The 26,054-nt window shown below is 33.1% G+C and overlaps 1 non-coding gene across 1 annotated transcript; it reads left to right on the top strand.

Annotated features, from left to right (window-relative positions):
• Positions 1 to 8,823: 8,823 nt before the first annotated feature.
• On the top strand, positions 8,824 to 8,895 carry TRNAI-UAU (transfer RNA isoleucine (anticodon UAU)). The gene has a single exon. It is a non-coding gene; the product is annotated as a tRNA-Ile (tRNA).
• Positions 8,896 to 26,054: the final 17,159 nt, after the last annotated feature.

The raw sequence follows: 26,054 nt of genomic DNA, 5'->3' as shown, positions 1-26,054 counted from the left end.
CACTTTTGTAGAGAGTTCTATCATGTAATATACAATAGAGAAGTTATTGTCATGGATCAATGTTTTTGAATAAAAAATGTGTTTCTACATTGTATCCATGATAGGAAGGATCATATTCTAAATATCTATCAATGATGAGCAGATCCTTGCTTCTTCTCTCAAAAACTCTGCCTGCATGTCTTATAGAAATTTGATCTTCATATGATGTGCAGAGCTTGAACTAGAGTCAAGTTGCAATTTTTGTGCATTGTATTTTAGATCCTCATCAATCTTTGTTAGCTTTCTCTTTATCTCCTTGGTGAAATTGGTAACATCACATAGCTTCACAAAAAGTGATGTCACATTAGTGCAAGAGGTTTCAAAATTGGTCAAAATTGAGGAAAGATCAACTTGTTGAATGTAAATTTGTTGAGCAATGTGCTCAAGCACTTTATTATCAAATTTATTTTCCTCTTTCTCAATTAACTTATCTTGACCACTAATGTCTTTATTGAACTTTTGGACTGCCTCTTCTAATTGCAAAAAAATAGGTTGAGAAGAATCTATCTCAATACCTATAGCCTCAGACAAAATATTCTTAGCATCATCAATAATTTTATATTCTCTATCTTTCTCCTCTCTCAATCTCTCCTGCTTTGCCTTGTTTTGGAGGAGTTGATCAGCTATATGCATTTGATCTGCAGTGAGATTATCAAAGTCCCATTTGGGAATTTCTATTTTCTCATCTAGATCTATATCCTCTTCTATCTCATTTCCTCTACCAAAAAATCTTGTACTCGGTTGAACCTTGGGTTCAACTATCCCTATACTTAATGCCTTTGTATCTGGGATAGAAACAATTGTAGATATACTAAGACTTGTTAAAATTGAAATAGTACTTACTGATGGAATACTAACAGAAATGCTTGATGAATCCAAAATTGAAGAATCCATGACTAAAGTATCCATTACTGAAGTAGACAAAATTTTAGTATTCAAAACTAAAGTACTTACTACTAAAGAGCTCAAAATTGTAGAAACCACTGTACTCATTGTTGATGACTGCAACTTGGGAGCTGAAGAAGAGGGAGCTACAACTCGGTAGATGAAGTGGTAGACACTTCTATCAACGATGTGCTAAGCTATGTGGGGGAAAAAAGTGATTGGATGTTTGAAGTACCTGTAGTTGTCACAATCAAACTTGTTGAAGCTATCTCTGAGCTTGATGTAGCACTTGGTTTACTTAGAGAGTGAGGAAGTCATGCAATGACTGTAGCTACTATCTTCATAGGGCTAGTCTCCTCACTAGTAGAATTTGGGAAAATAAATGACCACGTGACTAAACATTTTAGTCATGTAACTAAAAATTTTAGTCACATGACTAAAAGTGATCAAATTTTACTATTTTATTGCAATTCATAAGTATAAATGACTACATAAATGACTAATTTGGTCATTGAGTAAAATCACAAGATTAGATAAATTAAAATGACTAAATAATTAGTTACTCACACAAGGATGACTAGATGAACAATTATTTATGTGAATTTTATTTATGGATTCGATTGTGTAAGGTTTTTTAGTGTCAACATTTTGGATCACTCTATGATCCACCATCACGATGATAGAATGCACAAATAAAAGTTATGATGTATGATGTATCATTTTAAGACTCTTCCTCTAATTTTCACATCTTTTATATTATATGTTTGGCCTTTAAAACACAATAATTAATTATTTTTTCTTAATACTAATATTTTATGGGTAGTGGAAAAATAGGTTTTGCAAAAAAATAAATAGGGAGAAATATAGTGAAAGATTGATGTACAAAATAATTATCTAAAATTATTATGTGTGTGTGTGTGTGTGTGTGTGTGTGTGTGTGTGTGTGTGTGTGTGTGTGTTTTGCTAATTTATTTTAAAATTGATGATAATTAAAGTTGTTTGGAAGTTAAAATTAGATCTTAAATAAATAGATTGAAGTTTTTAATAAGTTAAAATATTATTTTAATAATATATTAATAGTTAAATATACATTCTATACTTTTAATGATAATTTATATGTTTAATTTTTAAAAAAATTATTCATTATATAATGTGATTATAAGATTTGTATTATTGGGTAACATATTTGTCCTTTTTGAATTCATCTCTACAAATATTGGCCATTTGCATCACAATCTCAATAAAACCATCCATTTTCTTTTCTTAAAACAAAGTTTTGTAGATTTAACTTGACATTTCAAAATTAAATTTGACCCATCTTGATAGATAGTTTATTTTACAAAATGTTAAATATATATATATTTTACATCATAATATTTTCTACCTAATGTACTTCAAATTTCTTTTTAATGTAAGAAAAACATAAAATTCAACTTACTAAAAGTTCTAACTTTTATAGAGCACACAACCTATCTCATTTCTATCTTTTAATATAATTATACTAAGAATCAAAATTAATTCTTTTAAAGAACATAGCTATGTCATTTCTATCTTTTAATATAATTTACTAAATATAAAAAGTTTAAACTTTTAGAAATAAAATTTTAAATTAATAAAAGTTTCATTGTTACTTAGTAGCAGAGATCATACTCCCCTAGAGTAGTCCGTGATAGCTAGGAAAACACTATGCATTGCATGGAATTAGATGTGGGATGGAGCACTCGGTTTCAAAGGAATTACTGTTATCTCCAAGGTAATTTACAAGCCTTTTAATTGATTTATTTTTGTTTTATTGAAACCCTAATAAATCTACAAGATCCGTTGAATCTCCCTAGAAAACCTCTGATAGTAAAAAAAAATCATTTCCTACAGTCTCACACAAAATATCCTTATCCAATACCACATTAAAATGAGATGAAGTATTTTTGAAAACCCTAGCTACCCTTGTATGCAAAGGTGATAGAGTATGAATCTTTAGAACATCTATGATCTAGAGCTGAGTCAAATTGGAGACAAAAATTGTAGGTAATGGACCAGAGAGATGATTGGCAATTAGAGCCAAATTTTGCAGTCGGGTGAGATGATCGAGTTGTTCGGGTATAGATCCATGGATTAAGTAATTAAATGATAAATCAAGGGTTAGCAGACTGGAACAGTTTGATAGGGAATAAGGTATTCAACCTATGAAGTTGTTATCAGTGAGGATGAGCCGCTCTAACTTGGATAGCTTAGAAAGGTTAGAAGGCACAGGGCCAGTAAGCTTGTTAAAAGATAGGTCAAGGATTTTAAGGGCGGAATAGTTGAAGAGAGATAACGAAAGTGCGCCTGTGAGATTGTTACAGCCTAGAGAAAGAAAAGTGAGAGTGGAGTAGGAAGTGAAGGCAAAGTAGGGGGTTTGGCCAATTATATGATTAGTGGAAAGATTCAATCTAGTGAGATGGTCAAAGACGGGGAAGGGTTGTGGGAAGGAGCCAGAGATGGCTCTTTTTTGGAGATTGAGGATGATGATGGTTTGATTGGAATGGTTACAGGTGACATTCGTCTAATTACAAAAGTTGGAGATGATTGGTCACAGGTGACGCCCGTCCAATTACAGAGGATCACCTAGAAAAGTACTCGGTATCCCTACTAATATTTTGTGTATTCTGCCTAAAAAACTTGCGATAGACATATAAGATAATAGGGTAATATGCCTGATTCACCTTGATGTTATTTTTGTTCCTTGTGGGTAGAAGATGCCTTAACGTGTCACCATTATAGTTGCCAGTGTTATACATTCCTTGATCAGTAGCATTTAAGGAATAGCCTGTATGACCCCAAAATATTCCCTTTGCATCAATGAGCATATTCGCTCACCATGAACAAGCTTTCTTGAACTCTTTCCCTCACACAAATAGAGCCCCTGCCACCCACATAGTGTAAGGGCACTAGTTCTCTATATTGAAGCTCACACATTCTACTCCTTTAGAACAAAATAAGCATTTAAGTAGGTTCTTGTCAAATTGAATGATTTTAAAAGAAAGTCATGATATATCAGTTTCTATGAAATTTTGCATGTTGTACTAGCAACTATCCCATTGCACCCCATATTAGAAATGTATATCCAACACAAGGATACTAGCAACCTCTGATATTGTCTGACATGTAGCCTCCACTTGATATCTGATATTTTTTTAAAGAATTTTCTATTTTTATTGTATTTCATGTTTTCAAAAGATCAGTTTTATTTTGATGGTATGGTCTATCTTATTCTCTAAAAATGTATCATAAACATACACGTCCTAACAAAACTTCACAATGTCATGAATGCATTGCCTTACACTTTATTGCATACAACCCATAACACTTATGGACAACTTCCATTTTTTGATCTAGTCTAATCTCTAGATATTTGATGTTCCCTTTGAAGTCCTCTAAACTCTTAATATCTTGTTGCAATTTGAAACAAGTTTATGATTTTGCATATTTGTGGGTTGTGTCCTAATTTTCTTTGCACATTTTCTTGGTCTTTATTCTGGTTCACCTCATTTATTTTTATGCACATTTTTGAATCAGATGATTCATGATCTTTTCAAATTTTACATTGTTGAGTGGTATAGTATTTTCATTGGCACTGTTCTAATTTAAACAGTTGTAGCATAAATTGAAGATTGACTGGTTTTGTATTCATCCTATTTAGTTTTGTTTGGTAATTAATGATTGAGGGACATCTTTTCTGTCAGATTTACCCAGTAGCTTATGATGGCATACCTAAATTTGGATATATGGTGGCACACTCAAATTTTCTTTATAGTTTGGTACTAGTAGCTATGAATTTTTTGAAACAAATCCAAGAAAACTATCAAAAAAATATGGTATCATACCTAGTTTTTAATGTTTATAGTTTTAACTTTACATGTATGCAAATTTTGATTTACAATTCTTATTACTTATGCATCTGTTTATACTATCAAGATCTGCCTTCAATAGCTATAACCTTAGCATCAAACTATTGATGTAAGCCAAGTAGCATATAATATATAGATGTGAAAAATTAACTGATGATTTTTTCTGTCTTTTTGATGATCATTTATTGTGTAAGAGAAGTTCAACATAACATATTAAGGGAACTTCTAAATTGCTAGAATTCAATCATCACAGTTCCTATCTTTTTAGTTCTCTACAGGACATCCATAACATAGGAAACACTCTACATAATTTTTAGGAAGGAGAAAAGGTTTAGAGTCACCTTTTATCCTACAAGACTGAATTGTATCACAAATCTGATAGTATCTGCAAGAGGGAGATCATCACTTGATCGCTTTCCCTCTATTTGTCGAGCTGGGAGTCTCCTACACACCTATCTACTGGAAGTGGTCCTTGTGAGGGTAAAGGCATGAAAGTATCCCACACAACTATTTATATGTATATTTTGTGTATTAATGATAGGTCAATACATGACCGGTACAAGGTACTTGAAAAACTAGTTGTGAAAAGATATATATGAATTACATTTCAAATGTAGCTTTGTCAAATTTGTAAAATAGTGAATTTGCAAATACTAAATTCTAAGATATGAATTATATTTTTCAAATATGTTAAATATTATATGGACAGTGATATTTTCATTCATCACTATTTATATGAAACCCTTATACATTGGAGTTGAGCATAGTGTAATTTGATCTCCTAATGCACCATAGAAAGCTAGAAATGTGTTCACAGAACTCTTGGAGAAAACAAGCAAATAGGTTCAAAAAATAATGGCCCAATACTCAGTGGTATTGGCAAGATAAAGCATAAGCAAAAGGGAAGAAAAAATGTTAATTACTTCCTCTCTCATGTAACCAAGAAGCTCTTAGCTAGGTGGGTATTTTGAAAAAAGGAAATCACAAAATCAAAATACTACTGACTGTAATAATTAGTTAGTTATGAGACCAAATTGGAAAGATTTTAATGAAGTAATTGGATTTTAGGATAACATTCACACATTAGTTTCCAAGTTACACATCTGATGATTTCCTTGAGACATTTACTTTATCTTGTTTACTACTCCTTAGAAGGAAGAAATGATGTCCATCATTTCATTAGAGGTCATTGCGAATTTGATTATTTATAGCGATTGGAAAGTGATTAATGAAAATACACCTAATTTTGTGGCATCAGGCAAAAGGGGATGTGGTAATGGGAAATGGTTTTTAGTTTACATTCATTTTTAAAATTCTCCATTGAGAGATACTCCAACCTGTTGTACCCTACTGAAGACTGATTTTTGTTTTATCATTGTGATAGTTCATTGCAATCCATCTTAGATACTTGAACGTTATGAGGTCTCTATTTCTGGTGTAACATTGACTTACTAAATAGAAAATATTTCTTGACTAAATAAACTTATAGGAAAATCCTCCAAAAGCTGGATCAATTTGTTGTTACAGAATAAATTTGTCCACAAAGATGAAATTATTTCTCCCATACATTGTGTTGATGCAGTTTATTGCACTATAGGTAAGTCATAAAAAGAGTATAAATTTTAGATCATTGCTATGGATCGCAAGAAGCAGTCATCTTCAACAATCTTCATATGGTTGAAGACTGCATTTTTTTTTTAATTCTATTTCCTTCTTGATGTGATGTTTTGAATATTTTTGGATGATTGTTAACTTAATCTATTTGACAAAGGTGGTTGAAAGGCTTCATTGGTATGTGAACAATGGCAACATGGTAAGGAACTTCATTTTCATCTTGTATGCTATCCTGAATATTCAATCTGTATCTTCTGCACCATATATTTAAAAGAAATCTTTGCATGCAAATCTCAATGTAAATGCATATAGTGTTTACTTTTTTTAAGATGCCGACATTCATTCCTCTGTATGGTTTTATTGGTTATAAAAGCAACATATGTTTGCAATCTTATAATGATGAAGCTTATAAATAAGCATGAATGTTTAATGTATGAATCTAAAGAAGCTACATAGATTCCTTACAGGCAAGAATATAAGCATGTAAACAAAATATATAACACTTATTGTCTGTTGATGATGATTTTTCCCCTTGTAATCAAGACCTACATTTTACATACAATTTCATTCCTTCCTAGATGTGATACTTAACATGATGCCACCAAATGTCATCTACAATCATTTTCTTAATGGTAGTTGCTCTTGTATTGGTAGATTGTGTCTATTGTGACTAATTTGGGTTGATAACCATGTTAATGAATTTCCCATAAATGGCTTTTCATTCAATTGTATGAGCTCAAATAATTGTTTTTACAAAGATCGCAAATCCAAAGATAGCATACAATACCTTGGGAATATTTTATACTTATGTCAAATATTTGCATGATAAGTAGGAGGAAATTTCCATAGCAAGTCAATTTGTGATATTGCTATTAGGATTTAACTGTGTAGTTTTTGAGACAAACTCAATCTTGCATTTCTTGCAATATACAATATATTGGAAGAATGAAAATTGAATCCTCAATCTTCAAGGTGAGTGAGTTCAAGTCTTAGTTACTAATCAAATTTAGCATCGTTGCAAGTGAATGGAAAATTAACTCATGTAAGCTAGACATCTCTTTTTTTTACTCTTATTGGTGGATTGCTTTGTGACATATAAAATTCTAACTATTCATTGTCTAGCTGTCAAGTTTTTCTACCTCAAGCAACTTATTCTATCAGGATTTTTAAGAGGCAAAGTATTGATTTCATCAAAATGAAGTTCACTTTAGATTCAATGTTACTTTGAAGTATTGGTTTTTTTTGTACATGGGACAAGAGAGACTATTTTTTAATAAATAGACAAAGAAGTTTCCTTGATATAATAAAAAACTCAATTTTTAAGAACATGGTTTCCATAAAAATTGTGTACAAAAATTAAAAGAATGCTTGAATCATATAGAGAGATTATTTTTTAATAATTAGATAGAAGCTTCCTTAATATAATAAAAACTCAATTTTTAAGAACATGGCTTCCATAAAAATTGTGTACAAAAAATTAAAAGAATACTTGAATCATTTAAGCATCAATTTATTTGGAAATTGATAAATTAATATTAAATTATTATTATGAAACAAAGTTATAAGATAAACATGGAAATAATTAATTGATAAGATAGTTTATAAAATATAATTAATAACTAATTGACCAAACTTATTTAGATACTAAATTACGATAATAAATCATCAATGGTAGGATCTCAATTTCTTACGAGAGAGATCCTTTATTTATTCTATCAAAGTTTTTTCATTCTTGGAGTTGAAGCATGTTGGATCAATTTTTTCAGTAGTCTTTTGTTTTTTCCTCACAAAATTTCCTCCCAAAAAATAGTCTCTGAGATCATGGTAGGAATTGATATAGTTCAACGCATCCTCATTACATCCATTGTACACAGCTTTTGCATGCTCTTGACATTTGTATTATTATGATGATTATATCTCATCATTACAGCAAGTGACTCTATTTTTGCAATACACATAAGCTAATCTCAATTATTGTAGAGACTATGAAAAGAAAAAAGAGTTGGTTTGATGTTATTTTTTAATGGGGTTTGATGATTATTTAATGCAAAGGTCTATTTTCTTGACATAAATTGCATAATCATTTGTATATTTTCTAAGAAGTTAGCACAAGAAACAATACTTGTGTGTGGCCAAAGTGCTCCAAATTATATTTTATAAGAGTCTATCTCTACAATAATTTAGAGAAGTGTAATTGACATGAAATATAATTTTAAAATGCTTAAATAGAAGAATTTAAAATTGTTGAATTGTTATTAATAAAGATTTAGATTATTGGTTTTCATAAGAACTAAAATTTGTGTTCTTTGAGAAGAGTATATCATGTTATAGTGACCATGATCCTGGTAGATCTAATGTTGGGAAGACAACTTTGTCAATTTTTTACATTATTCTTTAAAGGGTACTAGCTCAATGGAAGAGCACCTGCTTTATAAGTAGGAGGATGGTGGTTCAATTCCATCGTACCTTAATATGACTAAATTAATGATTAAATAAATTACCAAATAAACTACCATATATACCAAAATATATTATCAAATATACTACCATATATATGACCCAAAAAACTACCAAATACACTACTAAATAAACTACCAAAATTACTAGATAAACTACCAAGTAACAACAATAAATGACTAAATCAATGACCTAATCAATGATTCAAATAGTTTAGTCATAAATTTGGTTGGGAGATAAATGTCTGGCAATAAACTACCATTGGTCACATGATCAAAATTAGTCACATATCTACAATTTTTAGTAGTTTATTTAGTAATATATTGTTGCTTTTGTACTAGTGCCTCATCATCTTCTTTGTCTTCCTCAGTATCTTCTTCCTCTTTATCTTCTTCAACTTCCTCATTGTCAAAATGTGTGGGCTCAGTGTAAGTTTCTTCTTCCTTGTCATCATTGTCATCATCCTTAACATCTACTGGGAAGTCACTTTGTTTATGCAGATGATAAACATTCTTCCACATGCTTGTGGCATTCTTCAATGCGTGCTCTATATCCTTGATCAAAATTAAACAAGTATTAAAGCTACGAGTCATCTTATCTTCATTTTTCTTCAAGGACTCTTTTACCTCAGCATCTGTCATGCTAGGTAACAACTACCTCAAGGTTTGTACGTAGATACCTTTTTTTGTTTGCATAGAAAAGTCCCATCTTGGCTTTATTTTCTCTAATAATTCATTAGAGATTTGGGAGGCTATCTAATCTAGTGAATACTTCCATTTTCCCATTTTGGTTAACACCAGTTCTTCAACCTGTTTCTTTTCTGCCTCTAATCTTATTTCATACTTCAAGGATTTGAAGTTGGTTATGCTTGAACCTTCTTCTAATTATTTCAATTTTTCTTGGAAGGTGGGGGGAGGTTTTCTAAAGACAATTTCACTGCCTTTCTTCCTGGACCTCCTTGTAAAAGCCGTAGTGGATGGCTTAAGTGGCTTGGTGATGATCACCTTACCTTTCTTCTTCAAGGGTTCTTCTTCCTTTTGAAACTCATCCTCTACCTCTTCATCTATATCTTCTCATTTGCCCTCGGTTAACATTAGAGGTGTGCTTGATTTTAGTTTTGCTATCCTCCTCTTACCTTTGTTAACCGCTTGTGGGAGCTTTATCTCCAACTCTATCCTTGCATTTTCCTCATCATATGTTGCAAAGTGAGGTTCTTTTGGATCAACAGGTTCATTAATCAAAGCTTCAATTATGTCCTTTTCCTCATCTATATTCACCCCATAGGGAAGAGGTTTTACCCATACGATTCTCAGTTTTACTACCTGAATGTAAACTCTATCATAGTCTACCATGAAGCATACATCATCTTTGTAATCTTCTACTAGCTTCTTGGGTATTCTAAATCTATTATTCATTTTCTCTTTGAAAACTTCAAAGTAGTTATCCATAATGCTAACAAAATTCTCTCCCATTTTTGCAATTTATTCATTAATCTGATATGGTACAAGCACATCTTTCCTCCATACTACCGTGCCTTTGGAAGGGAAGAATTTTTGAACATAGAAAAACAAACAAGTTAACAGAGAGCAAAATTTTTAGGGGTTTTTTTTGGAAGTTTGAATACTTTCCATGTTCTTGTTGAATTGTTTCAACAATAGATCTGCCAAGTCATAAGACAAATTGTTCTTCACAATTTTGTAAGCTAAATCCACAGCTTCAATTGATACACTATTGGGGCAGCTTGAACTATATATCTTGTGAATTATTACATGTATCCCAAATTTTAGTTATGCATCAATTATGCTATTGATTTTCATGCCTTTGTCATCTCACTTGGTTAGGGTTTTCTTTTCCAACTTAGCCCAACCTAGGGTTGGGAGCCCAATAATGAGATGAATCATTTTCTTGGTGATCAAAATTGGTTACTCAAGCCATAGCTAACCATTATGCACTTCTCTTAGAATGTATCTAATCCATTGGATTTGAAAACCTCGGGGCATGTGAGGAATGTGGGTCAAACCTTTGTCTTCCAAACGTTTATGCTCAGGTTTGAGAACTCAATTAACACATAATTCACCTAGGGCATCATCCATTTCTAGGGTTCCAATTTTCTAAATAGAACACTTGAAATGAGTTCAAATATCATTAATAAGGAGTACCTTAGGTGGCATTTGTGATTGAGCTCCACTTGGGTCGAGGGTTTCTGCGATCGCGGGCACAAGTTTGAAGTCTGGTGCTTTCCACTCAACTCCTCAAACCAACGTCTCAAACTCTTTCTTTGCTTTTTTGCTACTACTGCAAGATGCCATGATTACTTAGTAAATTATCAAGCACTTGAAAACCTTTCTGTAAAATCACTTGAGGTCACTTGATTGCACTAGAATTCACTTCTTCACAATAGCACTTAGATTTCATGGTGAAAAATGAGTTCAATTTCATGCTTTTTGATAAAACTTTGCCATTAATGCTTAGTATGAAGGTAGCTGGGTTGACATCATGCTTGACATTATGCTCAACAGTATGCATGACAACCTGTCATCCACTATTCTATTGATTACTTGGTGAAGGTTCCTTGACTCAATAATCACGTGTTTCTTGTTACTCCTGACCTTGCTCGATAAAGTCCATGACCCGAGCTTACTTGGTAGAGAAGGTAACTCGATGATAATTGATATTTTTCTTCCTTAGTGATCCTTTTGTATCTTGTATATTGATTTGGATCTTTATCACCTTTTAATTGGAACTATTTAAATGTGATCATGATAATGTAGTTCCAGTTATCCTTTGGAATCCTAGTTAAAAATGGTGGAGTCACCCACTTCTTGAGTGACATGACCATCATTACTTGAACTAGCTTCCTCGATAGATTTAGGAATCCATTTTTGCCTCATTTGCTTTTGAATATTATCTATTTTTGCTTTCTTTTCATCTTTAACTCTACCTGTATTCATGCAATTCTTGGCTAGATGACCCAATTCGATACAAGTGAAACATCTTATGGTGGTATCTCTCTTCCTTATGTGATGTTTAACAAAATTCATGCCAATGTGTCCATATTCTCCATAGTAATGACATCTACACCAAGTGTTGTAGTCCTAACCAAATATTGCTTTCACAATTTGCTCTATTGGATTGAATGACTTAATTCTGCAATTTGATGCCTTGTGACCTTATTTCTTGCATTTGTGACACTTGCCCTCAAATTTTGGTTTCTCTTTTCATCCATTAGCCTTGTGACCATGTTGACTACAATTGTAGCATTTTCCATTAAATTTTGTTTTACCATTACTCCAGCATTTGTTTGATGTATGACCTATCTTACCACAGTGATTGCAAGTAGGTCTTTGATTCCATTGAGCACCTTGTTTGGAGGATTCAACTTCTTCTTTGTATCCAATTCATTCTTTACCCTTTTGTCTATAGAGATTCTGCTCATTCAGTTAATTTAATTGATTCATGTCTGCTTGGGATTTCATCATTCTTTCATTGATTTTCTTTTCAGTGCTTTGGTAATTTTTCAATCTTTCATTGATTTTCTTTTTAGATCTCAACTCATTTCTTATTCTTTCATTGATTTGTCTTTGGCTCATGATTTCCTCATTCGCATTAGAGATTTGATCCATAAGATCTGCATGCTGAAGGGATTGGTTTTGGATTTCATTGTTTCTTCCATACATTTCTTCTTTCATCTTGTTCCTCTATTCCAAGATTTCACATAGCCTTACTGATTGAATTTTTTGTTCTCTTTTAAGCTTTCTTACTTATTCTTGTAGGGAACCATTCTTCTCTAGGAGTTCTTTGATTGCATCATTTGCTTCATCTGAACTGCTTGAAGGGAAAAAATCTTCAATTCTTTCTTCAATGTACTGATGATCATTCATTTGATTTGCAAGTTCCTTCCTTCTTTTCAAGGATTGGGAAAGTTTCTCCTTAGCTTTCTTGAGTTGTGTAATGGCCATTTCTAGATCCAACTTTTCATTGTCAATTGCCTTATCAAGTTTGAATATCTCCATATTCTTGATCTTTGCTCAAGCTGTTAAACTTTCTCCTCAGAACCACAAAGCTCTGATACCAATTTTTGGAAATATTAAAGACTAAGATAGGTTACTGAGAAGGGAGGGGTGAATCAATAACCTTTAAAACTTTATCAAATTTAGCACTTAATAGCAATATACCAATTATCATTTATTGATATAATTGCATGCATGATAAACATTCATAACACTTGAACACAATAACTTGGTGACCCAGAAACCTTCCAAATAGAAAGTAAAATTGGGGTGGGGATGATACCCACAAAACTTCAATATTGCGGCATAAAGTTGGCCTGTTAAGGCTTATAATGATCAATTTCGATGATCAGCCTTGTTAAGAGCAATTAGGACTGCTAGGTCCACCTTGTTGAAGGATTTATAAACATACAATAAATAATGCACTCTGTTAAGAGATTTAAGAAAGATTGTTAAGTCTACCTTGTGAAATGATTTATATTGATTCACTTGTTAGAATGGAACAATTGATCTCTAACTTACAAATGATTTGCTGATAGAGATTCTTTGAAGTACTGATCACCTTTTGTGATGAATATGTCTCTATTGCTCTTTGTTTGATATGGCCTTCAATATATACTTTATTTGCTGCTTGATCACATTCTCATTCTTACATGTTCATTATCTTACATACTACATTGGATATGATACAATACATTACATATATATACCAATCCAATTTATAAAACTACAAAGTCGGCCAATATACAAGTTAACACCAATATTACAAAGTTGACCCATATGAAGACACTCAGGTTTTGAAGACTGACTTGGTGAAGTTTATATACTTAGCATCCACTGTCATTACTCAACATCATCATGCATTTGATAGAAGTAGAAGCTTGGTCCATACTAATCACCTCAAAGTAGTCTACAACTTGGTCTGCACTAGTGACTTGGTAGATATTGTGATACTTGTCATAAATTGGATCACTCAGTAAACACTAGTCATCATACAACTCGATTAACACTAGCTTCATATTCCATGAATTGTTGGCTTTGTAGAAACTATAAAGCTTGATAACCACTAGAGTGCTTGGGTTGAACTACTAGACTTCACACTGCTTGATTCTACTTAGTTTGAACTGTTGCACTTCACACTAATTGAATTCCCTTGGTAACCACTAGAATGCTCGGTGGGCACTTAGAATTAGTCTAGAAGACTCGGTAGCAATTGTAGAGCTCGATGGCTACTAAATTACATGGCAAATATTGTAGAGTGTTCAATGAACTTAGTAGCCATACAAAATTTGAATAAGTGTTGTCACTAATAACAAACTTGACTGATATGTCAATAGCTTCTATGTCTACCAAGTGCATGACGATGTTGAACATTGACAATGGATGTTGAGTATCAAAACCTCACTGAGTCAGTCTTCAAAACTCGAGTGTCTTCATGTGGGCTGACTTTGTAATATTTTTGTTAACTTGGATTCTGGTCAACTTTGTAATTTGTATAATTGGATTGGTATATATGTAATGTATTGTATCATTTCCAAAGTGTGAGAATATGATGAAGGTGTGAATTTTAATGCAATGTAAGGTAATATAATCAAAGAAGAGTAGAAAGAGAAAATTACAAAGGCTATAGTAGTATAAGGAGAAACAAAGTCATATCTATTACAACAAGATGATTAGTACATAAAGGAATCTCATTCAGAAAACCAAGTTGAAGATCAAAGATCTTCTACTATTTCATTCTAATAGGTGGATCAGTCAAATCCTTTTACAAGGTAGACCTAACAGTCTTTTATAAATCTCTTTACCAAGTGCATACTTAATTGTATGTTTGTAAATTTTTTCACAAGGTGGACCTAGCAGTCCTTATTGCTCCTAATAGGGAAGATCATCAAAAGTGATTAATGTAAGCTTTAACAAGCTAACTTTATACTATAGTACTAAAGTTTGTGGGTATCATCCCCACCCTAGTTTTACTTTCTATTTGAAAGGTTTTTGGGTCACCAAACCTTTGTGTCATAATGTTTTGAATGCTTCCATGTTTTCAATTAGATTAGATTATATATGGATTAAATGTTAATTGGATTGTTGGATTAAGAGTCAAAAATATTTGACACATATCATGTCATCAAATGGGTTGAAAGGGGTCATAGAGTACCATTTGTCCCCTTTCAAACCATTAATTAAATTGTTCAAAAGGGGACATATGGTACCCTATGAACCCTTTCAACCCACTTGATGACATGAAGTATGTTTATAAGACCCCTATGAACATACTTCATGTTGAATGGGTCTAAAGGGGTCATATCATACCCTATGTCCCATTTTGACCCATTTGATGACATGAAAGGACCCTAAGGAACATATCATGTCATTGAATGGGTCAAAAGGGGAAATATGGTACCTTATGACCCCTTTCAACCCATTCTATAATATGTTGTATGTCCTTAGAGATCGTATGAACCCTAGGAGCATATCATACCATCGAATGAGTCAAAAAGGGACATAGGGTACCCTATGACCCCTTTCAACCCATTCGAACATATGATATATTTCCTTAAGAGGTCTTACATCATTTCATCAAAGGGGTCAAAATGTGTAATATGGTACCCTATGACCCCTTTTGACCAATTCAAACATATGATATATGTCCTTAGGGGTCCTAAGACCCATAGGAACATATCATTTCACCAAATGGGTTAAAAGGGGAAATAGGGTACCCAATGACCCATTCAATGGCATGATGTGTTCTTAAGGGTCCTATGACCCATTTAGACCCATTAAAACATATGATATAGGTCATTAGGAGTCCTAGGACCCCTACAAACACATCATGTCATAAAATGGATCGAAAGGGGACATAACATACTGTAAGAAATGAATAATGTTGAGCAAGGAACGAGAAACAATCCAAGTAAGTTAAGTGTGAAACAATGTTACCATGAGATAAGCAACTCCAAGAGCATACACCAAGATGGTTCAACAATGGAGACAAGGATTTATAAGGGGAAAGCAAAGAAAACCCCTTGTGAGTTATTATGAATGAAGGAAAATGCCTAAAGAAGAGAGAGAGAGAGTGTTGGAGCAAAGGTAGCTCAATACAATAACATCAAGTGCTTAGTCTGGTGTGTAGTTGTGAAGAAAGAAGGAGGAGCATCTCTTATATAGAGATGAGAGAGGAGTTGCATTTGTAACTCCCATTTCTATGAATGCCACATTCATAATAGCTGTGTGCAAAGTGTCACAATCCTCTTAAGGAGGATAAACTAAATAAAGAAATAAACAAGAGTTGTCCTTACATGTGGAATAATGGACAAATAATGACATGTCCTCCACATGTGTACAAGTGGAAAAATTACATGTAGGGACCCTTGGAATATCCTAATTAAAATATATCCAAGGAAAGATTAACCTTTCTAACACCCCCCCTTAAGCTTTACTTGGGGAGTGTACTTCAACTGGTTGCAAACCCAAATTTTTACAATGGAACTAAAATTTCTCTTTAGAAAGTGGTTTGGTTAAGATATCAGCCACTTGATCTTCTCCTTTACAATAAAGAAGAATAATTTGATTGTCTTCAACTTGTTCTCGAATGAAGTGATGTTGAAGTGAAATATGTTTAGTGCGAGCATGATATACTGGATTCTTTGCCAAGGCAATAGCACTTTGATTATCACAATGTATAGGTGTAGGTGATTGTTGAAGTAGACCAAAATCATCAAGAAGTCTTCGAATCCACAGAGCTTCTTTAGCTGCATTGGTACAACCTTTGTATTCAGCTTCCGTTGAGCATAGGGAAATAGAGTGTTCCTTTTTTCTTTTCCAAGAAATTGGACCTGAACCAACAAAGAAAACATAACCACAAGTGGATTTCCCATCATTGGGATCTCCACCTAGATCGGAATCAGTATAGACATGTAAAATGAATTCAGAGTTTGGATCATAAAATAAGCCTATATTAATAGTTCCTTTAATATATCTTAAGATGCGTTTAGCAACTTTAAAATGAGTTTGTTGAGGTTTAGACATGAAACGAGACACTAAACCAACACTATAAGCAATATCAGGTCTAGTAAGAGTTAAATAATTTAAACTTCCTACTAATTGTCTATACAAAGTTTCATCAACAAAAGGAGTATTCATATCATTTATTAATTTAGTTCCTAATTCACATGGAATTGAAACATGGTTAGATTCATTCATCTTAAATTTTTCTAAAAGATCATAAGCATACTTGCTTTGAGAAACAAATATACCATTAGGAGTTTGAAAAATTTGCATACCTAAGAAGTAATGTAAGATACCTAAGTCGGTCATTTGAAATTTTTGTTTAAGTTGGAATTTAATATCAGAAATCAAAATGTCTAAACTAGAAGTGAGAATTAAATCATCTACATAAACAATAACAATGATAATATCATCGGTAGTATGTTTAATAAACAAATTAGGATCATTTTTGCTTCTAGTAAAACCTTGAGAAATGAAGAAAGAATTAATTTGAGAATACCATTCTCTAGGTGATTGTTTAAGGCCATAAATAGATTTGTTCAATTTGCAAACTAGATTTTCACTACCTTTCTTAACAAATCCAGGAGGTTGAGCCATATAGATTTCTTCATGTAACTCACCATTTAAAAAAGCACTTTTAACATCCATTTGATGAATGGGCCAATTCAGTTTAGATGCTAAAGCAAGAACTAATTTGATAGTAGGCATTTTAGCAACAGGTGCAAAGGTTTCATTATAGTCTAAGCCTTCAATTTGGGAAAAGCCTCTAGCAACTAGTCTAGCTTTAAATTTACTAATTTCATTATTAGTATTCAATTTTGTTTTATATAACCATTTACATGAAACTAGGTTTTTGCCAGGAGGTAATGTGACTAAGTCCCAAGTGTGATTAGCAAGTAACGAATCATATTCCTCTTGCATGGCTTTCTGCCAATGAGGTTGAGAGTTAGCTTGATCAAAAGACTTAGGATCATTAGAATTCATAATAGTAGTCATCAAAGCATAATTACAATAATTAATCCTTCTATGTTTAATTCCACCAGATTTAGAAATATAATCATCAGCTTCATTGATGAGATTTTGAGCCCATTTAGGTTTACGTTTAGTTGTAATGGAATTATCACTAGAGGAAGAATCATGAGTAAGAATGGTATCATTAGTATCTATTTGAGTATCATGAGATGGAGGAGTAGAAATAACCTGTGGTACTTGATTAAAAGAAAGAGTAGGGTTAAGAGAGGGAGGTTGGTCCTCCACTAGCACAATTTTAGTGCCACTGAATTCTTCATCTGTTGTAGTAGAGCAATCATGAACTCCAGTTTCTGCAATACAAACATCTCTAGCAACTTGAACTTTGTTAGTAGTGGAATCATAAACACGATAACCCTTAGTGTGTTCATCATAGCCAACAAACATATAAGGAGATGACTTAGCATCTAATTTATGCCTTTTCTGTTTAGGCGTATGGACATAAGCAGTAGAACCAAATATCCGTAAATGATGTAAATTTGGTTTCCTACCAGACCAAGCCTCTTCTGGAGTGATAGCTTTGAGAGCTTTGGTAGGAGTCCGATTAAGAATATAAGTTGCACAAAACATGGCTTCAGCCCAAAATTTATAATGCAAATTCTTAGCATGCAACATGCTTCGAGCCATTTCAACAATGGTCCAATGCTTTCTTTCTGCTACACCATTTTGTTGTGGTGTATAAGGAATAGTAAGCTCGTGCTTAATTCCACATGATTTCAAATAAGAATGAAAAGCATTATTCACATATTCTTTCCCATTATCAGTTCTAAGAATTTTAAGTTTATACCCAGATTGCCTTTCCACATATAACTGAAATTCAATAAATATATCAAGAACTTGATCCTTGCTATGCAAAAAATAGATCCAAGTTCGTCTAGAAAAATCATCAACAAAGGTAAGTGCATACTGAGAACCTTGGATGGAGGTATTTTCCATGGGACCCAAAAGATCACTATGGACAAGATGCAACTTATGAGTTGCTCGCCATGATTTTCCACTTGGAAAGGGCTCCCTATGCATCTTACCACTCATACAACCTGTGCAGGTAATCTTGGAAGGAATAATGTTAGGCAAGCCATCAACCATATTATGCTTTTGCATGAAAGTAATATAATCAGAATTTAAATGACCAAGTCTTTCATGCCATATATTGAAATCAATAGAAGTATGTAAAGAATATCGTGAACTAGCAAATTCATGGAATTTAAAAAAATTGTCATTATCCATTTTAGCATAAGCAATTACTTTAAGAGTTTGAGGATCTATAATATAACATGTATCTTTGTAGAATTCAACTTTATAGTTCTGACATAACTGTGAAACAGAAATTAGATTAGTTTTCAAGTCAGGGACATATAGAACATTATGCAATTTACCATTAGGAATAGTAACATCACCTAGTCCTTCAACTTTACAAGTCTGATTATTAGCTAACTGAATAGGAATGTTAGCAATATCAGGTTGTAAGGAATCAAAAATTTCTTTATGAGAGGTGACATGTTGGGATGCACCACTATCAACAATCCACTCTAGAGGTTTACAAAGATTAAAGCTACAAGTAAAAGCTTGACGAGAATTAGAATAAGTTGAATTACCTTTTCTATGGTTTGAGGTTTGATGATTGGTACTATGATTCATAGGTTTTCTATCATTTTGTTTTTAAAAAAAATTATTAACAAGGTGACCATCTTTGCCACAATAAGAACAATGAGGTTTGGGATTGGAATGGCTCCTCTGATTAGGATTACGAGTATTATTAGGGTGATGGGTATTATTATATTTGGGATGAAATTTATTGTTAGTGTTATTTGAATTAGATGGCTTGTAATTATGATTATTGGAACGAGAATTATTAGTTGAATTTCTAGAGACAAATGCATGTTCAGTTGATTTGAGAGTACCAAACTGGATTAGCTTAGCTTCTTCTTGTCTTAATAAAGTTTGGAAAATAACATAAGTTAACTGAGAAGATAAAGTAGGAATAGCAAGTTGTGCATGAATATTGGTTATAAACTGTTGAAACTGTCTTGGAAGACATTTTTTAAGAATAAGATGGATTAAACGAATATCCTCTAATTGAATACCTAAAGCCATAATTTGAGTTTTAAGAGAATCAAATTTTAAGAGGAATTCATCCATACCTTTAAAATCTGCATACCTGAGATCTTCGAGTTGATCTTGCAATTGTATTTTGTGATATTCATCGCTACTGTCATACTTGGTCTTCAAGATGGACCACGCATCATGAGCTTTAGAACAGTGAGCAATTAAGACATATAAATTGGGAATAATAGAAATACCAATTAACCCTAAAGCTTCTTCGTTTTTAGCTTTCCAGGTATCTTTCTCATCTTGAGTAGCTGCTGAACCAGGCTCAAGAGAAGGGTCAGTGGCTATTTCAAAGAGATGTTTAAAACGAAAAATAAATGAGATATGGGTTTTCCAAGAATGATAATTTGAATAATTAAGTTTGATTTCTGGAATTAATGTTGACATGATTGGAAAAGAAATTCTTTCCTTCTTTTGAAAAAAAAAATGCCCTTAATTTGAGAATCGAATGATTTGGAGAAAAAAAAAATTAAAATTTTTATGAATTGAACAAAATTGTTTGTTTTTTTTTAAATTTTAAATTTTATTATTTTATGTTATTATTATTATTATTTTTTTTAAGAATATTTGATTTTTTTTATTTAATTATTTTAATTATAATTAATAGTGATAGTGAAATTTAAAAATAATTAAAGTTTAATTAAAATGAAAAAAGAAGGAGGGGGAAACGGTTTTAAATCAAAAATTGAGGGAAGCGAGCGGTGGCTGCCGCGTGGCAAGAGAAAGCGGCGGTCGGTGGTCGCCACATGTGTGGAGCGGCGAGCCGCGGGCGGTGGTTGCCGCGTGGCGGGAGCGGCCAACGTCGGTGGTCGCCGCGTGCGTGGAGCAGCGAGCCGCGGGCGGTGGTGGGGGGTTTAAAAACACAGAGTGCGCGGTAAGGGTGCAGAGGTGGTGGCGGCAGAATGTAACCGTCGGCGAGGATGTTGGCGCGGCGGCGCAAATGTTTGCGCAGTGGCGGGATTGTTGGCGCGGCGGCGCGATTTGCGCGGCCGAAACTGTGTAACAGTGCCTTCGGCGGGTGGCTGAGGCACGGGGTACGCGCGGGTGGCGCGGCCGCCTTAAACAAAAAATAAAAGTAGTTTTTTTTTTTATTTGTTTTTATATATATAAAAACTTTATACTATATTTTTTGTTTTTTTTTTTTTTAAAAAAAAACAAAAAGAAGTAAAATATATTTTTTTCCTAAATTTTTTTTGATAAATAAAGTGAGAGGAAAAAAATAAAGAGATAAAAAGCTTCACTATTGTAATATGTTTTGTTTTGGCGGCATGCCGTCCAAAACAAACCAAAAAAAACTACTAAGAAAACTCTTTGGCGGCAAGCCGTCCAAAGAGGGTTAGAAAAGAATAAGAAGCTTTATAAGAAAACCCTTTGGCGGCAAGCCGTCCAAAGAGGGTTAGTAAAAAAAAAATGAAGCTTTGCAAGAAAACCCTTTGGCTGCAAGCCTTCCAAAGAGGGTTAGTAAAAAAACTTGCATGCACAAGATTAGTTAAAACGAGCTAAGATCACAACACAATCTTCTTCTCTCAATAACGTCTCCAAATAAGGTGTGCTCCAATGAATGGCAACCTTCACCACAAAACTTAAAACAAGGATTAGATAACCAAGCTCTGATACCATGTAAGAAATGAATAATGTTGAGCAAGGAACGAGAAACAATCCAAGTAAGTTAAGTGTGAAACAATGTTACCATGAGATAAGCAACTCCAAGAGCATACACCAAGATGGTTCAACAATGTAGACAAGGATTTATAAGGGGAAAGCAAAGAAAAACCCTTGTGAGTTATTATGAATGAAGGCAAATGCCTAAAGAAGAGAGAGAGAGAGTGTTGGAGCAAAGGTAGCTCAATACAATAACATCAAGTGCTTAGTCTGGTGTGTAGTTGTGAAGAAAGAAGGAGGAGCATCTCTTATATAGAGATGAGAGAGGAGTTGCATTTGTAACTCCCATTTCTATGAATGCCACATTCATAATAGCTGTGTGCAAAGTGTCACAATCCTCTTAAGGAGGATAAACTAAATAAAGAAATAAACAAGAGTTGTCCTTACATGTGGAATAATGGACAAATAATGACATGTCCTCCACATGTGTACAAGTGGACAAATTACATGTAGGGACCCTTGGAATATCCTAATTAAAATATATCCAAGGAAAGATTAACCTTTCTAACACATACCCTATGACCCCTTTTGATCCATTTAAACATATAATATATGTACTTAGGGGTCCTTAGACCCTTAGGAAAACATCATGTCATTTAATGGGTTGTGTTATTGGGGAAAGGGAGACACTTTAAATAAGGATGTGGGTCTCTGCAATTTAGGGTCACTAAGCAACTAAATTATGTATCAAAGGGAAAGAGTGGAATTTCCAAATATGATTCCACTTATGATCCAAATTAGATTAGCTAGAACCCAAAGAAAGAAGGGTGCTAATACTAAATTCAAATTATAAAGAGAAATGAAATACATGGAAATGTGCTCTTTGGCCCTTGACAGGATAATGTGAATGTGAAATTGAACTAATTACTTAAAAATATAAATATAGATATACATAACTATCCCAATTAAGATATAAATCTAGAGTAAAGATATGAAAGGAAATAAAGTATGAAATACTCACCTTGAAATGCATAGAGGAAGATGTATTTTATCTCTGAAACTTGTAGAACTGAATTATTTCTAAATATATATTTGTGGATCTCATAATGAAATGACAAAAGGAATAAAACCTTCAAATCTCTTAGAAAAGGACACTAAAGGTCTATGTCAACTTGGAAAGGAACTCTTCCACCAAGTTGATGTTGTCCAATGGTCTGTAATTGACTTCTCTAGAAAGCTCTTGAAAAGTAGGTTCTAGATTAAAAGCTCCAACTAGTATCTTGTAGATAAACACATAAGAAAAGGGTTTTGTGGTTGGAGTTTGATGAGGGCTTGCCTAGGTCAAGCCCTAGGTTAAGGAATTAATAGTAATTGAGAAGTGTAAATGTAAATGACTAAAATACAAGATAAATGTTAGGATTCACCTTGTTTTAAAGCTTTGTCAATGAGGATTTTGTATGTAAATGTATTATAGATCTTGAATTAGGAATTTAGATTATTTCCAACTTTGCAATAGATCTACCATAATCTCCATCATGGTGTCATGGATCTAAATGTGCATGTATGAAGAAGATGATGAGTGCTTTAATGTATATCTTGTCCCTTGATTATCACTTAAGCTAGATCTTGAAGAGGAAATGCTCACAACAAATCATTGAACACTAGATGGAAATCTTTTTGCTTGAATGCTTGAAAATATTGAATACAAATAGGTATAAATCTTCACTAGAGAGAAAGAGCTTGGTTTACTTGAGTGCATAAATGAATGAGATATGAAAATGAAGCCTCCAAGTCTCATTTTATATGAGTTTTTGGCGTGAAAATAATACAAGCTAACAGGAGAGCAAAAAGAAATTAATTAAACCCCTAAGACCTTTTGGGCCCTAAGCCCAAAAACCATTGGACGCTCAGGCAAAAACAAAGAGAAATGGGGTGGAAAGAGAAAGAAAGAAGGATAAAAAAAGATCGATCATGGGCACATCCATGGTCCAAAGAAGGAATTAAAGAGATGAAGCTAAATGGTATTTAAAAGAGAAGTGTTTCCATTTTAAGATGGTACATTTAACCTCCACTTTAGCAGGAGTATAAGTTTCCTCAAATTCACAATAAAGTAGATCAAGAGAAAAAGAGAAAACATTATCATGATCTAGGAGGAAAAGAAATCATCAAGACCCCAAGATACTTGAGTCTTTGTCACATCCAAAATCATAATAAGAGAGATAGGCACTACAAAAAATGGGTGTAGTTACTTGCCCAATAATGTTTGTGTGCCTTATTATGAACCACACAAGAAAAATAAAAATAAAAAGAGGGAAAGATCTCTACAAAAGGGGATGGTGTTGAATGGTCTAGCAAGTGTGTGTGGCATGTTATTCATTTCAACAAGGGATTCAACTTCAAGGGAACTCCATGTCCCAAAAAGAAGAATACAAAAGTGATCCAAGAATAAGGATGTATGTGGCCTTAAGGGATCAAAACAAGATTGAGCTTCCCAAATTGTTAGTAGTCAAAAGAAGGGTCCAAAAATAAGGATCAAGCCTCCCAAATTGTCACTAGTTTAGAGAGAGATCCAAAAATATGCCAAGCCCCTAGGAATTGTCAATAATTCCTTGAAACTAGAAGGAAAAAGTGAGATAGGGTAAATGTGAAATAAAAATGTATAGATTTTGGTATACCTTATAAATTATACCAAGAACTAAAGGTTTAAGTACTCCAAGTTATATACAAAATCCATATTTTTATTCCATTGTCAAAAGATAAGCCAAGTGTATGCTTGCACGTTAAATTGATTGTAAGAACCCTAATAGGAGCAATGGCTTTGACAAAATCATGCATGCATCTACTGAATATTATTTCTACTATGACATGCCCTCAATAATACAAAGACTACCTTGATGAATGAAGTCCAAATCAAGAATTCCACATACCCCCCACCCTCATCTTGGTATGAAATTATAGGGGAAGGATAGTGACTCATGGGAGGAACAACATCCATCACAGTAGGAATCACAACAATTTATAAGGAAGAACTTCAAGAGTCACTGCATTCAATACTAGAAGTGATTTCAAGTTGCATAGAGAGAATGTTAGGAAAATCATTATCCATATCAACTAAATTTTCATCACTGCTAACATCTTCATCATCTAAAGTACCCTTCATATCTAGATTAATAGAATCTAAAATACGAATAGAATCATCATTTTTAACCATATGCATAGTGTTGCCTGGTTTAGCTTCCTCCAAAGACTCACACGTGGTTTGATCATAGGAAGGTAAAGGTGGAGATGAAGATGTAAGATAAGAAGCAAGAGAATGAGATTTATCTTGATGGTTCTTGTGACATTGACAAGCATGTTGATTACGAATAGTCTTATGAGATACAGTATTAGGACCAACTACCATAGGTTCTAAAGAAGAAACATCAACAAATTCAAATATATTAGAAAAGGAGAAGGATGTAGAAGGTAAAAGAGGTTCAGAAGTAGGAGTAGATAGATTAGGCAAGACAGACGTAGGTGAACAACCCTTAGGAAGACTAAGTTCCATTATCTCAGTTACTTTATATTGTTGGTACCTTTTATAAAGATGATCATGAAAAGTAGGTAGTTTATTTGGATGAGATGGAAAATAAAAATCAATCTCAAAACAATCTCTAGGACATGATGGTTTGTAGAGAGAATGATTAATAATAACAATGTCTCCATTATGAGAAAATTGAAGGCATTTATGAATAGGAGAAGCTACAACTTTCATAGAAGAGAGTCACATAATACCTAGCTTAACTTGAAATTGTTCAGAAGTAGGAATAATAACAAAGTAGTAAAAATAACTTTCCCTGAAAGAGTAATAGGTAAAGTGATAGATTCTTGAGGATGATAAAGAAAACTATTACAATTTTGAATTCATACCAGAGTTGAATCATAAGTATCTCTATGCAACCTTTTGATAAAAATGTGTTCTTCAATGATAACATTCACAATAGAAGAAGGATCAACCAAAGTAGCACAAGAAGGAATATGAGCAACTCTACCAGTAATGTAAGGAGGACCATTAGGTGCCTTAAACATATCAGACTGACTAAAGCTCATAAGAGGTGTTAGTTTAGGTTCAGGTGCAGAATAATCATAGGTTGATGTTCTAACTCAACATGATTAACCAAATGATTCACTTCTTCTATCTTCTCATCATAATTAATATGGTGATTAGAAGAAGGTTGATTAATAACATTCCCTGAGTGTGAAGGTAAAGGATTAGTGTAAATCTATAAATTCTAATTAGGTGGCACAACAAATTTATTTTTGTTATTAACTTGAGCTTCAATAGAGATAGCCTTAGAATCAATAAGTTCATAAATAACAATCTTAAAACCATAACACTTTTTAGTATCATGACCTGGTTGATGGTGATATTTATATA

The sequence above is a fragment of the Cupressus sempervirens genome, chromosome 7, assembly GCF_028749045.1.
Source record: "Cupressus sempervirens isolate cs-2001-9-10 chromosome 7, ASM2874904v1, whole genome shotgun sequence".
In the NCBI taxonomy this organism is placed as follows: domain Eukaryota; kingdom Viridiplantae; phylum Streptophyta; class Pinopsida; order Cupressales; family Cupressaceae; genus Cupressus; species Cupressus sempervirens.
This window is presented reverse-complemented; position numbering and strand designations above follow the sequence as displayed.